The 17,372-nt window shown below is 26.0% G+C and overlaps 1 pseudogene across 1 annotated transcript in view; it reads right to left on the minus strand.

The window, feature by feature from the left end:
* LOC147806734 (serine/threonine-protein kinase mig-15-like) overlaps nt 1-17,372 on the minus strand; it is a 62,236-nt pseudogene that overhangs the window by 8,985 nt on the left and 35,879 nt on the right. Inside the window, exons 12-13 of the transcript XR_015435686.1 lie at nt 13,990-14,172; nt 9,060-9,122 (exon numbers count right to left, since the gene is read on the minus strand). The product of XR_015435686.1 is annotated as a serine/threonine-protein kinase mig-15-like (transcript). The remainder of the gene's footprint in view (nt 1-9,059; nt 9,123-13,989; nt 14,173-17,372) is intronic.

The following is a 17,372-nucleotide window of genomic DNA, read 5'->3' on the forward strand; positions in this document are numbered from 1 at the left end:
CCTTACAATTGAAATATTAATTTTCGACAACTTAAACCAATGATATACGAAGGAATTAATAATTTAATTGTAAAGTTTGCATTAGTTTACATTTATTAAAGTGGAGAAAAGTTTAACTTTTGTATTAAAAATGTGGCAACATATTCGATACGTAAATAGAATGCTTCGCTTTGATATATTTGTCGCTGTTCATAATTGTTATAATAAGTTTTTCTTCTTCTTTCCACGCTCTATTTTTTTTTTCTTAAGCGAAGACGATAATTTTTGTAGCGATATTGTAGTACTTTGTACAACTAAAAATTCTTTTCACAACACTTTAAAAATATTTACTTTGTTTTCTTTATATATACAGAGAACAGTCGGCAAAGAATTCGATTAGGTTGAAAAACATTTTGCTAAAAAGGAACGAATTCCAAAAGAAAAAATAAGCAACTTAAAGAATAAAAATGCTGATGCCAGCCAATTTTTTGAAAGTTAACTTAGAAATAACAAACCATACGATGTTAAATAACAAACCAAACGATGTTAACAAAATGACGTAGAAAGCGCAACTAGATCAAAATTATACAAGCACAACTAGATCAAATTATAATACCTGAGTGCTTGACGTAACAGATATAGAAATAGAATTTGATACCATAAAAAATTATATAGAAATAGAAATTGATACCATAAAACATTTATTCGTTTTCGTGTTCTTTTCATGTATTTAGCATTTTAGTTTTTTTTTTCTTAAGCGTTGTAGCTATATAATTTCAAACATCCTCAAGAGCTATAACACATCTGCAGCAGAACTGGATATGAAGACAAAATTGCAGGACAGGAACACTTTAATTGTCCACTAATCTTCAGATTTCCTGCTACGTTTTAAAAAACTTTATTTGTGAAAACCTTCAGCGTGGCGGACAGCTGGCCGCTTTAGGCGGCTAGTATGAAATAAATAACGAACAAAAATGCTTTCTTAAGAGTTTAAAAAATAAAAATAATTAATCAATGAGGTGAATTTTACATTTATTTGAATCTATTTCGAAAAAAATAGATCTTTAAAGTTTCTTCCTAATTCTGAGAAAATATAAACTATTAGTTAAGTTTTTCGGTTATACAAATTAACAACATTATAAGTTAAGGCTTTTCTGCATTAGTAACTTTTAGCAAAAAACGTTGACTTACAAGAGGAACTGGTAGAAGACAGAAGAGAAGATGAAGGGCTGGGATTCAAATGCTGGAAGCGAATCAGTGCCGCTCACCTGCCGAGAAACATAAGATAATGAATGACATATACATAAAAATACAAATTTAAACAAAAATATAAATATAACCTTATATTTCTCGAGAATCCCACTATCTTATGTTTTTTGAGTTTTATTACCAGCCAGTCAAACATTTATGACGGTAATTTCTCCAGCGTCTGGCAAGACTAATTTTGATAAAAATTTAATTACAAAATTTTAACCATTTGCCGGCCTTTTATCAGAAACCAAAGCTTTATCCAATGCTCCCCACAGCACTCAAACCGAGAAAGAACTGTTTACAGGCCTTGGAGATAAAATTTAACATAAATTTGTATTTAAATGTATAGTGTTTTTTCTACCTTAAAAAAAGAAACTTAACTAATATCAAGAAACAATAAAATTGGGATAGTTATCCAGTTGTAAAATAAAAAATAAATAAAATGCTACCATTAATGTTCATTGAATTTATCTGACAAAGCAATTAAAAAAAATAATTAAATATTAATGTACTAGCGAGAGAGCAATAAATTTTTTTTTAAACTATTAAACCTATAGGCTAACAAATATCACTGACGATGTCATCTTTAAAATATTTGAAAAATTGAATTATCAAAAGTTAAATTTAAAATAATGGGTAACGCTTAACCAATCAGAAAATTCCATTTTTCTTCTTTTCTGCTCATTCTGCTTGAACAGTTTATGTGAACTTTTAATTTTAATAATGTAATTGCATATGTTGTTTCTATTTTGTCACATTTCAAACAATATTGGAATAAGAATGCTATTGTTTAACAATAAGAACATAGTCAGTAACTATAAGAGAACAAAATTTTAAAATGAAAGAACAAATTTATTACTGTTAATTTGTTTTGCGTCAAACAGATAATTTTGCTTTAAAAAAAAACTATAAAAACTAAAAAAAAAAATTTTTTTTTTCAAAGCTTAAATGTACATTTGTTTGCATAATTTTTATTGGAAGTTAGATCAATATATTTTGTTTCCCCTTTTGTATTCAAACTACTTTAAGATCTAAATGTTGTAATTTCAACTAGGATCTTTTAATTAGTTTTATTTAAAAAAATTATTTTCTCATATATTTCTTTATTTGTAATAAAAAGATATTTGGTTCCTTGAAAAAAAGAAAAACAGTCTCCACATAATGCAAAAGTTAGCGATTTGAGTTTTAGTTATTTGTCGATATTTTTTAACTATATAGCAAACTTCTGATTATTTGAGGATCCAGTGGCACACGAAGTGTGAAATTGCCAATTCGTGCATAATCCACAAAGCACTTAATGACACACATCATCAATTTTTTAAAACATAAATGATACATTTTTACAGGTTCACTGGTTGTAGGCAGAAAATATATGAAAATTTTTAGAAAATGAAATTAAGTGTCGCTTACATATTTTCCATGCGATGCAATCTATTTTCTTTAAAATAGTAAATAACTTTCCAATAAAATATCACTTAAAATATTCTCTATGCTATTTTAATTAATTATTTATTCATAAGAAAAAAGTTTATGATCTTTGTGTGTTTTTAAAGCAGTCAAGTGAGGAAACAGTAATTATATTATCTCATGTAAAGGCAATTTAAAACTGTAACTAAATTTTTGTCTTAAAAGCTTCTTCATTGCTAGTCATTGATTTGTAAACTTCACTCTGTTATCAACATTAAGTTGATTGACTTTTTCATATAAGGTACACGGATATAATGATATGTAAAGAGAGAACCCAAATTAATTTGCAAATAAGAAAACATTTGCGAAAGTAAATTAGCACAAAATTGTGTTCTTGAATGAAGAATTCTATATAGTCATTTCTAAAAATTGTTTTGTACATGCATGATATTAAATGGAGCATTTACTGGGCAGAAAAAAGCAACTAGTGTCACACTACATGGAATTTACTATATGAAGTTTTTGTATGAAATTTTGTAAGTACAATTTTACAAAAGCAATTGAATAAATTTAAAAAAATACTACTGAAGCATATTTAATAAGGAGGTTACTCAACATAATCTGCACATCATCTTTGCAACAATTGATTTCTAAAGTGTACATGTGATACAGAAATTTACAAATTTTATATTATTTAGAACTTACTGCACAAGCATTCAAAGCATTCTCTCCCAAGTTGTTGCATGATTACTCAAGTTGATAAAGTTTTTCCAGCAAAAATTTTATTATAGTTGAATTATTGCAAGAAGCAGCACAGTGAAGATGAGTCCTACAAATAATTAATATCACAATAAAAAGATTGATAAGTATAAGAGAGATTTTTAAAAAAATCAAAATTAATTTAAATAATGCACAAGCTTAAAAGCTACAATGGAGCATACATAATTAGGTTGATTTGAATATTTCACACTATTTCTAATGTATGTTTTTTGTAATTAAAGATGTTTTAATGTAAATGAATACAATTGTGTACTCCCAATAAAACTTGTATACAATTTGTAATACGTATTTTTAATTTTCTTCATGTTCCGTATTTTACTTAGTTATATCATTTACTAGCATTTTTCACAGCAAGTTTACAAGGTTAATGAAAAATTTTACAGGAAAATAAACATGATATTAAATAACTAAATATTCAAACAAATGTAACACAATTAAAAAATGTCATTGAGCTTTTTGTTTGCAACGTTCACACCCCTCTCCTCAAAGTATTAAGAGAAATAATAAAAATAAAATTTAAAAAAACAAACAATTTTAAATGTTTCTTTGAATAATAGACTACAGATTTACATTTCTTTCGATATGAGTTTAAAAATTTACCGGTTATTTAAAATGTAATTAAAATTTACTGTAAACATAGAAAATGAGAAACTTTAACGCTGTATAGAATTTTTTTTTTCTTCAAATATTGGAGTGTTGTCAATAAAAAAGAAAGAAAACACTTAGTGAATAGAAAAATGAATAGCAAATCCTAAAACATTATCAGAAATCAATCCTTTTAAGTTTTTATATTAACAATCTTGTGAAAATTACTTATATCAAAAACTATGGTTCCATAATCATCTAAATACTATATAATTTTTTAAAACCATATTAAGAACAATATATTAACTTTCAAACTAAGAAATATCAAATGAATAACCACTTCAAAAACTAAAGGATAAATATAAGTCTTCAAAACACACATCAGTAACTCTTGTTTAATTACTTTGGAAACAAATTCGAAAAAATATTTCATTTGATTGAAATATTTATTATGAACAAATTATTGCAAAATAATGAAAGTGTAAAAGATTTAAATAAATAAGTTTACATACAATATAAAATAAAAACTTTCAGCAAGATCTAAAGAATAAATGAATTTTCAAAATAAAATTAAAAACTTTTATCAACACAAACTGTAAGCATTTAAAAAAAAAAATCCAAATGATAAAAGAAAAAAAAGTAACGTAAACAGCAGTATTGAATTATTAATTCAATGTATTAATACACAAAAAAAAAAACATACTTATAAAATGAAACAGCCAAAATCTAAAAATATTCAATTAATTAGACCAAAAAAATAATAATAATAACATCTTATAACAAAAACACTTCTCGAATTTTCAAAAAGCCATGTGATGGTTCAAGAATATCTTTTTAAGAAAAACAGTGCTTTTTTTTATTCATAATTCATTTTTGAGAAAATTAAATGATAATTACACAGTGGTAAAGTTATCTGAGATCACAGATTTCATTTCATAAGTATCTTTTTTTCCTAAGGGGGTGTATTAATAAATTTAAGTGATTCTAAATTTAATTTTCTGTTAAAATTATAGAAAAAAGCTTTTAAGCTGCTTATTGAAAAAATTTTATTTTACTTTTTATTTTTAAAATATATATATGGAGAGATTGTCTTTTAGAATGCCTTTCATAAACTACACTTTTCTCTTATTTTGACAATGAATGAGTAATATACACATAAAATAGTATAAGGGAGCAATTTAAAAGTAACGAAAATAAAACAAAAAATATTATTTTTCTTAAAGAAAAAAACAATGTGAAAAGGGTTAACAATAAATGAAATCTTTTTACAAATCATTTATTCATAATTCTTCCCCTTAAAACTGAAGGGAAACTAATGCCAATTTATTTTTCTTTTTTTGATTTATTTCAACAAAAAGTAATCAAGACAGAGAGTGCACCGGAATAGGTCTCAGTATCCCAGTCCATTGCTGTATGAACTTTTTAAATTCTTAATCTATCAGATATTATTTTAAAGTTATATAAGTTAGGAATAAAATATATTTTCAAATAAAATTCAGTTAAGATAAATTATGTATATTTGTGTGCTTTTGCTATCAATCTCACTTGCTATGTCCTAATTAGACTTAAAATCAGGTCTTATTAAATAATTAATCATTCAATTTATTAAAAACATCTTTTTCCAAATCAATTTTATGTATTTAAATAACAAAAAAAATTTTTTTTTCATTCCTGGAAGTATAAATAAGTTTCAGTTCTCTAAAGCATTAGGCATAGTAAAAGTTATATATTTTATTTATTTATTATATTTCATGTAATAAATAATATATACATAGCTGTAAACATGGATATGAAAAAATCCAGTAGATTTTACGAAATAATATAAATTTCATGGTAATTGTTGCATAATGTACTAAATATTTTACCCATAGGGAATTTTAGCAATTTTTATTATCACCAAAATAAAAAAAACTGCTATAATTTCCAGTTACGATTGACATTAAACATACTTTAAATGTTATAGATTATGTTTATTCATAATTTCAAATATTATTGGCATTTAATTCCTCAAAGATAGTTAAAAGATGTTTTTAATTAATTTAAAAAGAGTGTTCTAAATAAAAATAAATGGAACCTTTTAAAACAAAAACAGTTTTGAATTGATTTCTATAAGTGAGATTCACTTTATTATGTATTAGTAATACTTATTTAAATATTCAAGTAATAACCTGCGCAAAAATATAGTTCAATTGGGATTTTTTTTTTTAGGAAACTTGCTCAATTTTAGCAAATCAAGAGAATTTTAATTAAACCAGGAGAAACTGCCAGTAGAGTTAGCAGTTATGTATACGTAAATCTCTGTTTAGAGTTAAGCAATTAATAAAACATCCTTTAAATGTAGAAAAAAATAGCAGTTCCAAAGTAGTTTTTTTAATAGGGAAGAAGTGCAACAACATATCAAGCACGTTAAAATATTGAAACATGCAAGCTAGCATTAGCATATATTTTTTACTCTATTGAAAATCTATTTAATATTAAGCTCTATACTTTTCAATCAATTACTAATGATTATATAAAAACTCAAAAATTTACAGCCAATTTTAAATTAACACATTAAGCACTATTATTCAGATATCATCACATCACAACTAAATATAGATCCGAGAAGGATTGAATAATATTCATAAGCAGCGAAAGTTTTATATGATAAATTTTCCAAAATTACTTAAATCTGAAAAAAATTTTCCAATTCGAAAATATATTTCTGGCAAAAGATTTCTACATTAGAAACCAAAAATATTGAACCAAAATGTAAACTTCAGGATGATTAAACCATAGCCACTCTCAAATAAAAACAAACATTCAATGATTTCAATAATTAATATGTTCAGTTGAATGAGTTTTTCTTCAAAATTAATAATGAATAAACTAATAACAATGTAATTAAAACTTAATTGTACCTTAAATATATATAATTTATTAATACCCAAAAGAACATGATCGTTAAGTTTTCAATAAAATTTATAAATACTCGGGTATTTATGAAACTGGGGTATTAACCCGGGTAATTAGCAAGTTTTAAAATCTAAATATATGAGATAGTAAAATAGAAGATAAAATAAATGAATGAGAAATAAGGATTGAAAAATACAGTACGCAGATCCAGCTTGAAATTACTTAATTACTTAAGGTAGTTGATAAATATTCATTTTATACATACTAACTATTTATGTTTTTAAAAAAATATAAAATCTAAGTTACATAAGAAAATATCACTTATAAGCAACTAATCTTGAAACACAAATTTTACAGTATCTTATCAGCTGTATCATATTTTACAGATATGGCTTGAAATTCTATTAAATTATTTAAGCTAGTTGATAAATATGCATTTCACAGTGCCGACACCTTACTTACAACAATTCCGATAGTACATTTTTTATTCCTGTTATAAGAAATAGGGTAGAAGAATTTAATAAAAAGTAAAATTAATGATAGGATAATTTTAAACAAGGGATAAATGTGTAACTAATACTATTTAAAAAGTGTTTACATAAGAGGATCTTAAAAATATAAAATGTATATATGGTAGTTACAGGTAAGTAGTAAATGAAACATTTATGTGACCTTATTCTTTATTAATTGATAAATTTAGAGTTTGATTTCAGTAGTTATCCTAAATTTTGAAACATACAAGAGAGGGAATATTGGAAGTTGTTTTTCAATTATTCTTTGCAATTTAAATGCTTTTAACAGCCTACTGTAAATTCTGGTGAGTAGTTTTTTCCTTCTAAGCATTCTCCTCAAGTAGGAAAAAAAAGTGTAGTAACAGGAAAAATTGAAAAATAACTTTAGAAAATCAGAAAGAATCTGGCACAAATAATTAAAAAAAATAATATCTTCACATACAAATATCTAAAAACTATTATATTGAAAAATAACTTTAGAAAATCAGAAAGAATTTGGTACAAATATTTTAATTTAAAAATAATAATAAATAAATAAATAAATAACTTCACATACAAATATCTAAAAACTATGTTATTTTATAACCAATAAAAATAAATGTAACATTGTTCCGATGTCCATTCATAAGAGCATAGTCACGGAATGTAATTAATTTTATTGAAATAAAAAAGTTGTACAAACTTTCAGTGTTATGCTAATGTCATATAGTTGCTTATTTGCCTTTAGTTAATATTTATGTTCTCTCATAATAGAAAAAAATAATTAGTAGTAAGTAATTTCAAAAACTGAGAGATTTATATTAACATGTTAATGTCTAGGATGCATTTTTTCTTACATTGATCAAATGCTACAATGTAAAGTAGAAAGCTAAAAGCCCTGCCTGATGATTTCCTTTTAAATTTGTTTGAAACATTTCTGAAATTTATCAATTTATAACAGGGTTAAACTTTTATAAATAACATACCTTGCATCCAAAACACTATTTTTGCACATTCATGATGTTCTCTAGCTTGGATCTTGCTTACTTAGCTTACCCTTACAAAAGTTATGTTACATATAAAGAAATTTTTTTTTCTTTAACATGAAAATAAGGTAGGGGTGCCCAACCTTTTTAAGTGAAGGGCCACTTGCACGGCAGGTAGATAATAAAGGGCCGCAAGCATATTTAGTCATGTCAGTTGCAAATATAATGATTTTAATCTAAGCATTATGAAGCACTAAATAGTTTTATCAGTAAACTTAATAACATATTTGCAGAAAATTAAATACTTTTAACGATTTTAATTTATTTAAAACTAAAAAAAAAGAAAAATAATACTTTTTTAAAAAAAAAACTTTTTCCATTTTTCACAATAATTAATTTATCAAATATATATGCATACATAAATATTGGAGGGGGAGATACAAATTCTAACCAAAAAGAAGCTTAAAGAATGAAAGATCAAAAAATATATGCATTTTATAAGGTAATATAAATTTGAATTAAATATTTTAATTAAAGAAAATTCATAATGTTTAAGCAAAAACCAAATTAAAAGAAACTTTTTATTGCATTCAGAAGCTCCTGCAGGCCGCACATCAACAGTCAGTGACCCACCCCAATAATTAGACTAAAGAAAAAAAATTCTACAAATACACATTTTACATACCACAAGAAGAATTCTGTTGTAGAGTCTTAGACCAATATGGAGCAAGCACTGAATGAGCAGAACCTGAAAAGTAATTTAATTTTAATAAAAGGCCAAAACATTTGATTAAAACATGAAAATATGATTAATTTATTTCTAATTTTTAATTAAAACAATTAATACCATAGAATTTAAATTAATCTGAACTTGAACTGGAGACAACATATACATAGAAGCAACAGAGTTTCCAAATATACAAGGCAAAAATCTTTAACATTCTAAGTTATTGTCAACAATTTAAGATTAACAGAAAGATATATTTAATTGAAAAAGTTACAACCAGGGCTCAAAACTAATGATGGCCCGAGACCATCATCATAAATCCAACCATCATAAAATAAATAATCCATGGCCTCCCTGACCAGCAATCATTGTTAACAAATGGTAAGCTGTTTTAGTTATATGATTTGAAATAATAAAAAATAGCATATAGTGCAAAATAGAATATTTCTTCATTGTTAGGAATGAAGTTCCATTTAACAATTCCATATTCTATTATTGTCCATATTCTACATTATATCATTACAGTGTTTCCACTACAAAGCGAGAATCTCGCATATTTTTTTCTTTTCTCGCATTAAAAAATTATTACCATGAGAAATTCACGCATTCTATACTTCAATTTCAAAATTCGCGAATTTCTCGCATTTTGGAAAAAGCTCAGAATTACGCCATTTAGAATAAAATCCGTTTAACTTTTCTTCCTGGATCTTTCATTATTTTCAACATCTGCCCCGTTATCTAGCTTCCCTATTTACCAGTATTGTTCAGAACCTTTTCAAACAACAGAACACAACCACAGAACTCCTTTCAGAACACATTTCTCTGCAACCACGTGTTTACCGTAGGTTAGGTTTCCTCACGTAATATTCAAATATTCAATGCTTTATCAAAAATATTCAATGCTTTAAAAAATAGAAGACGTTAAAAATTTATTATAATTAAAGAAATGATTTTTTTTCAAGAGTTTTTGTGTTTTTTTAGTTTTTAGAAATCTCACCCTGTTTTTGAGAAAGGGTGAGAAATTCTCACCCATTTTTTTTCTATGAAGAAAACACTATATTATCCTATCTATGAAGAAAACACTATTTAACATTCACACTATTAATTTAAAATAAAAATTCAAATAGAGACAAGCAAGTAGACCATTGAAACTGCGTATGAATTAGGTAGTAATATATTTTACAGGGATGAGAGTAGTCAGAAAGTAAAAAAGAGGAAATCCAAGAATGAATATATATATATATATATATATATATATATATATATATATATATATATATATATATATATATATATATATATATATATATATATATATATATATATATATATATATATATATATATATATATATATATACAAAAATTTGACACAAAGAATGAGATCTTTAAACTTGTAAACCATGTGATTATAAATCATGTGAATAAATACCGTGTGATTATTAATTTTAAAATTATATGAATATATAAATATTAATCACATGCCTTATTTTTAAATTGAGACAATGTGAATCCCGATATGAGGCTTTTAAATCACGTGAATATGAAACTCTATATAGAATTTTAAAGTATGCAGAAATACAATCATGATGCGTAATTTTTAGAGCACATAAACACGAATCACGATGCATAATTTTCAAACTGCGCAAATACAAATCACAATGTCTAATTTTTAAAGCACGTTTAAGCACGAAAATCGATGTTTGATTTTACAACCGCAAAAACGTATCACGACATAGAATTTTAAGCTCGCATGAATACCAATCGCTACATAGGGTTTTAAAAAGCGTAAATACAAATTACTTTATTGGATTGGATTTCGTATAAATACGAAATTCGATGTTTGATATTACAACCGCAAAAATGAGTCACGACATAGGATTTTAAGCTCACGTGAATACGAATAGCTACATAGGGTTTTAAAACCGCGTAAATACAAATCGCTATATTAGATTTTTAAATCTCGTAAATAAGAATCGCAATGTACGATATTTAAATCGCCTGAATAAGACTCGCAACGTTCAACTTTTAAATCAGGCAAATACGAAAATCGATGTTTGATAATAAAATAGCGACTTTAAAAATGCATAAATGCAAAACGCGATATTGGATTTTTAAATCTCGTAACTAAGAATCATAATGTGCGATGTTTGAATAGCGTAAATAAGAATCGCATAGCGCAACTTTAAAATCAGGTAAATACGAAATCGATGATTGATATTAAAATTGGAGAGACTGGACTTGGGATTTCTAAAAGGCTTGTTTGTATTGTTTTTGTTTAGACATAATAAATGAAAATTTACAAGATTAAGTGAATGAACAAATAAATATTTTCACCCCAAATCCACCTCTATATTTTCTTTTTCGTTTGCTTTCACGCCAGACAACAGGGTCATGACGTCTGAATTGCAAAAATACGAGCTATTCAGCGGACAAATAAAAATACGGAAAATCTTATTTTCTGAGAAGAGAAAATAGCTAAAATAAGTAAAAATACGGAAGGGTTAGCAGCTAGGATGTAGTTTGAATTTTTTGTTTATCTTTGAAAATCGTAAATAAATATGATTATTTTATTTTAACAATTGAATTTTCAAAAAAAAAAAAAAAAAAAAAGCGGGATATTTATTTAAAAAAAAAAACGAAACTTTTAGAGAATCCGAGTTTTTGATAAAAAGGCTGAAATTCGAAAGGCAAAAGCGAAAAAATATCATCTCTGTATAAAGGTCAACCAGTTTTATCCCAAGGAAATGATTTTTTGAGAAACTTCAGAGGGAAGAATGAGGATTTCAATGCTTTCGCTCCGCGGAAAATTAAATTCCTCATAAAATATTTTAACTTGTTCAAAAAAATTTCCGCGGAAATTAGCGGGAAAAATGGAAAAATCTAAAAAAAAGCGGAAATCCGCGAATTCGCGCTAGAATCTCATCCCTGATTTTAGTTATTTGTTCATTGTACCAGTGATTATATTTCCTTAATTTCTAACCATGATTGCAATAAAGTATCAATCAGAACAAGTTGGAACTGGAGCCAACTCTAGAACAATGGATAAAGTGAATAAAAGTAAAAATGATTATGATTCTAAAAGAAAGTAAAACTTCAGGGTTAAAAAAAAAGAAAAAGAATTAACGAAACTAAAATCATGCATCTTTTTTAAAAGAAAACTAATTATTATTTGCCTTTTAGTTAATATTATTTTTCTAGCAACATCATCTTAATTCTTTAGTAATAAAACATATCAAAGATGCAAAATAGAAGTATGTATTCATATTTCACAAAAAATATCTCAAAATTTTTTAAGCAAGCTGTAATGGCTCAGGGGATAGAGCGTTCGCCTTCCAATGAGGTACACCAGGATCGAATCCTGGCAATGGCTGGTTGATTCAAATTCTGCATTCGGCTTGCACCGACCACAATGCTGATGCGAAATATACTGAGTGGCAGATGAATCATGGGATATAGTCCCCTTGCCGTCAGGTTAAACGTGGGAGGTTTTACGCTCCATGTAACGCAAATATGGGTTAGCTCCATCAAAGAGTCCTCCAGAAAAGCAAATCTTTCCCAATATTTGATCCAGTAGTTCCCTTGTCTTCTGGGTTGGGTTCAAAATTACAAGGCTACGGAGTTGAACATTAGTAGTCCTAAACCCAAAATTGAGTAGGCTGTTCAACAAGGGTTAAAAAAAAATCAGGAAAAAAATAGGACTCTTAAATTTATGATGAAAAGATAAATTCTCTTATAAAAAGATCAAGCAAATAAATAAAATATTAAAAATTATTATCTTTAAATAACCAGATTCTTCACTTCAAAAAGAATTCTTTTTAATCCTTCAGCACCCAAACTGTTCTAAAAATTACCCATTTCCATTACCCATAATATGTTTCTCTAGATAAAATTCCTATGCTTCCATCTTTATGACAACCAACATTTAACAAAACCGTCCCCTTTGTTAGTTTGTGGTTGCAAATCATTATACAGATAGTAAATACAAAATACAGTAAATGCAACCAATACTTGTCATCTGCATATTTTCAACATTTACAGTTGTATTATTTCAAAAAAGGAATTTGGAAAAATCAACTGCACTGGGTAAAGCTTAAACAGCATTGCATACTATACAAAAACGGAACAAACAAACAAAAGACATAAAAAAGGAAATGAAAAAACTTTAATAGCTTCTGTGACAACTCATTTTATAATAAATCCAAGTAGTAATAGAAGCAATAATATATGTTATACAACTAAAAATAACAATGTCCGGAAATGAAAACAATGGCCCTCAGCAGCCAAAATTAGTGAAAAATTGAATAATTTACACTATTACAGAAAAAACCAACCTTATATGTCGGCCTCTCATCTACTCTCTTACTTTCTCAAACATTTAATTCAGTGTGTTGTGACTAACTCATAACACAATTAAAAATTGTTAAAGTATTAAAAGTGACATGTTTTGAGCACTTAAAACATAGCCACCCATTCTCAAGACCCACCAGACTAAATGAGGAAACCAAAAAAAATTTTTTAAAGGAATAAATGTCCAAAAAAGAAATTCATAAATAAAAGTGAAAGACAAAAAAAAATTACGGTCGACAAGAGACAAAACAGATAGATATGGGTCTTTATCTGATTTATCTAAAGGCTGGTAACAAGAGTACTAAAATAATTTCAACTTTTCTTATTTTATATTTAAAGGTAATAAAGTTTTTTGTTGTTCATTATGAAATATATTTTCTAGCTTCTGTTTCTTGAGATTATTTATTTTAAAAGAAAAATAGATCAACTGAGGCCTGGCTATATATCATCAAAAAAGCAAAAATTTCAAAATCTCAACTTTTTATTTCATTTTGCATAATTGTAAATTTAACGTCAAATAATTAAGATAAGATAAATACCAGTAACTGGGTCCTCAGTTACTCCCAACCAGGGTGCAAAGTAACGGAATATAAAGTCATACTGATTCCCAGCATCATCTTTGCAATTGAATTTGTCTCTTGCTAGTCACTATCACACCAACAACCTCTGAAGATGTAGATAATAATTGATTTTCATTGCTTTTGAATGATTCAAACTCATGCCTGAAAATTTAGGTACAACATTAGTTTGTAACAGAATCATAAAAACTTACAAAGAATATCAAAATAAGTATTTTCAGAATGTTTTTTCTGAATTTAGAACATTAGTAAATTGTAATTGTTCTTAAGATTCTATGAAAATTGCTTAAATAAAACTACTATTTAAAAATATTGATATCAAAACTTTTACTTTAATAATTTGATCTATATTTTATTTTTCTTGAAAAAAAAATAGATTAATATGGTATAAAAAAATTTTCATCTACAATTAAATAAGAAAAATAATAAATTATTAAAATTTTTTTTTTGCGTGAAATTATGTTTGAGTAAACAGGTTTTATGAGTGGGTGCAATTTTTTAAAAAATTTCCTTAGTATTTTTGAAAATTGATTAAAAACACAAAAAGTGAAATTAACATTAAGGGGTCCAAACTTTGGAGCGCTCTCCTGGCCAAACTATGGGGACCCTATTTTCCAGACAGGGTTGCCACTCAAATCTGGAAGGGAAAAAAAATTCCCCATGTTTTCCCTGTACATATACGCAATATATTAAGAGGAAACAACAATTACTGCACTCTTGTGTGAGCTACATTAGGCAAACTATATTTATTAGTTTTAATTGCTGGCAAAACAGCTGAGCATACATAAATAATGCTATAGTATATGAAATAGTTTAGTACAGCTGAAATATCATGGTTAAATATCCCATAGATTACACTTTGAGTGGTCACCATTTTTAAAAGATAAAAATAAGAAAAAAATTCCCTGTTTATAAAGAAAAAATAAAAATTCCCTGTTATTTTAGGTGATTTTTAAATTTCCTGTGTTTTCCAGGTTTTCCCTGTGGAGTGGCAACCCTGCCAGATTCCGGTTACCTCCTATATTTGAAAGGTTAAGAATCCAAAGATGCAAAAAAACAGATATGTTAATGCAGAGAAAATACATTTTTGTGTTTGATTCATAACTTAATTAATGGTTAGCACTTAATAATTAGCATGTTTGAGGTTACCCCTAGAAACCATTTAGATTGACACTAAAAAAATGAAAATTTGATCATTAGAACAAAAGTTATTTATCGTGATATCTTTTTTTTTGCGCACCTGTACATAGAAGATATTTAAAAGATGGTAATTTTAATGCACAAAAGTAACATTTACAAAATTAAAAGAGATAAAATTTTTTATACAATATTTTTTTCTTATCAACACAGTAAAAAATATAGATATTGAAAAAATTATATAATTACTCCTTTTTCATACTTTATGAGTCTTCATGGCATTAAAAAAAAGAGGATTTTAAAAACCGTGAAATTTAAGGAAGTAACTGAGATTGATGGTATAGCCATTAATTTGTATTTACTACAAAATCATGTGAACCGATTCCCTTTAAGAAGGGGTTAATTAAATGTATGCAGTGTGATTCAAGTATTGTAATAAATAATATTAATGGGTGCCACTCTAAAAAACTTTCAAGATAGAACTTATTTTTTGACCAATTAACACAGTCTGTTAAACAGAATATTTCAAAAAATTATTGCAGCTCACTTATCATGAGGGTGGTCAATTTATTATATCATTGAGTATATCAGCGTATATTTCATTGCCAACTTTTTTAAAAATTTCTTCAACAAATAAGGAGAAATTTGAGAATATACTTGTAAACAGGAGACAGTTGTAAAATATAGGAGTCTTTGTTAAAAAACAGAAGACTTGGAACGTATGTAATTTTACATTCCTTTTTAATTTTATTTCCCTTTTTTTAATAATTTTAAATAATTATTAATAAATTAATTTAATTATTAATTTTATATCCCATATTTTAATTAAAACTAAAAAACGTGATATTAACATACATATAAAAAGTTTAAAACTATAACGAAATATACTGCAGTTTTAGTAGAAATCATAGTAAATATGGAATATATAGAATAGAGAATAGAATTGAATAGTTAGAATTGAGGTACAATTTACTGTAGTGCTTTTTTTGTAGCCAGAGGAAACATTTCCATGCATTTCACATTCCATTCAAAGTTAAATTTACACAGTAATGCAACATTTTCCAAAATTACTACACAGTAATTTTTTGAAAATGTTGAATTTTTTTCTCGTTTAATTAAACAAGTTTCAAAATTAACAAAATAATTGAAAATAATTTTTAAAAATTTAACCAAAGTCATTAGGCTTTAAAATAATTATTAATGAAATCTAGCAGGCTTACCAGGAAAAAAAGTTAGAATAAATATAATAAATAAAATAATAAAAAATAAATATAATAAATAAATGAAGTAAAATATTTCAGTTACTATTTTTAGACTATGTAATATTTTAAACTTAGGTGATCAAGTAACAAGTTTAACAAGATATATGATTGCTAGAAGAAATTATCTTAAATTTTTTATTCGCAATGTATATTTTTTTTTTGTATTTAAATTCTTTTTATCCTTTTGTACAAGGATAAAAAGGAAAATCATTATTGATACATAAAAAAAGTATATGTATTGAGAAAAACGACATAATACTCAATTTTCGCACTTTGAAATCGTCAACGCATGAAAAAAAAAACTTTAAATTTCCAGGAATAACTGAAAAAAGAATTATTAACCCGAGTGTATTTATAACTAATCGAGAGCGACAAAAAGGGGTTAATTAAATTTATGTTTTGAGATTCAGACATTATCTCGATATTTTTGATATATTTAAAAACGTATTAAAATAAAAGAAATTTTAAAAAAATATAAAAAAATAAATAGTGATAAATGCCAAATAACTAGTGGAAAAATTATACAATTATAAATAAAAATACTTAAATGTGCGATTTAAATTTCTCATACTACAATAATGTAGTGATTTAAAAAAAAAACGTGAAAATCAACAGCATTGATTTAAAAAAAGAAAAAAATATTAAAAGGTTGCTTGGTTTTAGTGATGATCAAATGCGTTTGAAACTAATTACTCAAATGCGCATTCTAAATAATATTGCATGTAAAATTATATGGTATTGCATGTAAATTTCATAATATGAATTAAAAGCACAAGAAATCAGTAGCAATAACTATGACAAAATCAGCAAAAAAAATTGTATAAGGGACTAATAAATGCACCAATAGAATTTTGCATATCATAACAATGTATAAACAATAAAGGGATTAAAAAAAAAAGCATTGAGAAAATTTGCAGCATTAATAGCCGATAAAAATGATCGAAG

Source organism: Parasteatoda tepidariorum, chromosome 7, assembly GCF_982258835.1.
Source record: "Parasteatoda tepidariorum strain Cologne lab strain chromosome 7, Ptep-v5.0, whole genome shotgun sequence".
Lineage (NCBI taxonomy): Eukaryota > Metazoa > Arthropoda > Arachnida > Araneae > Theridiidae > Parasteatoda > Parasteatoda tepidariorum.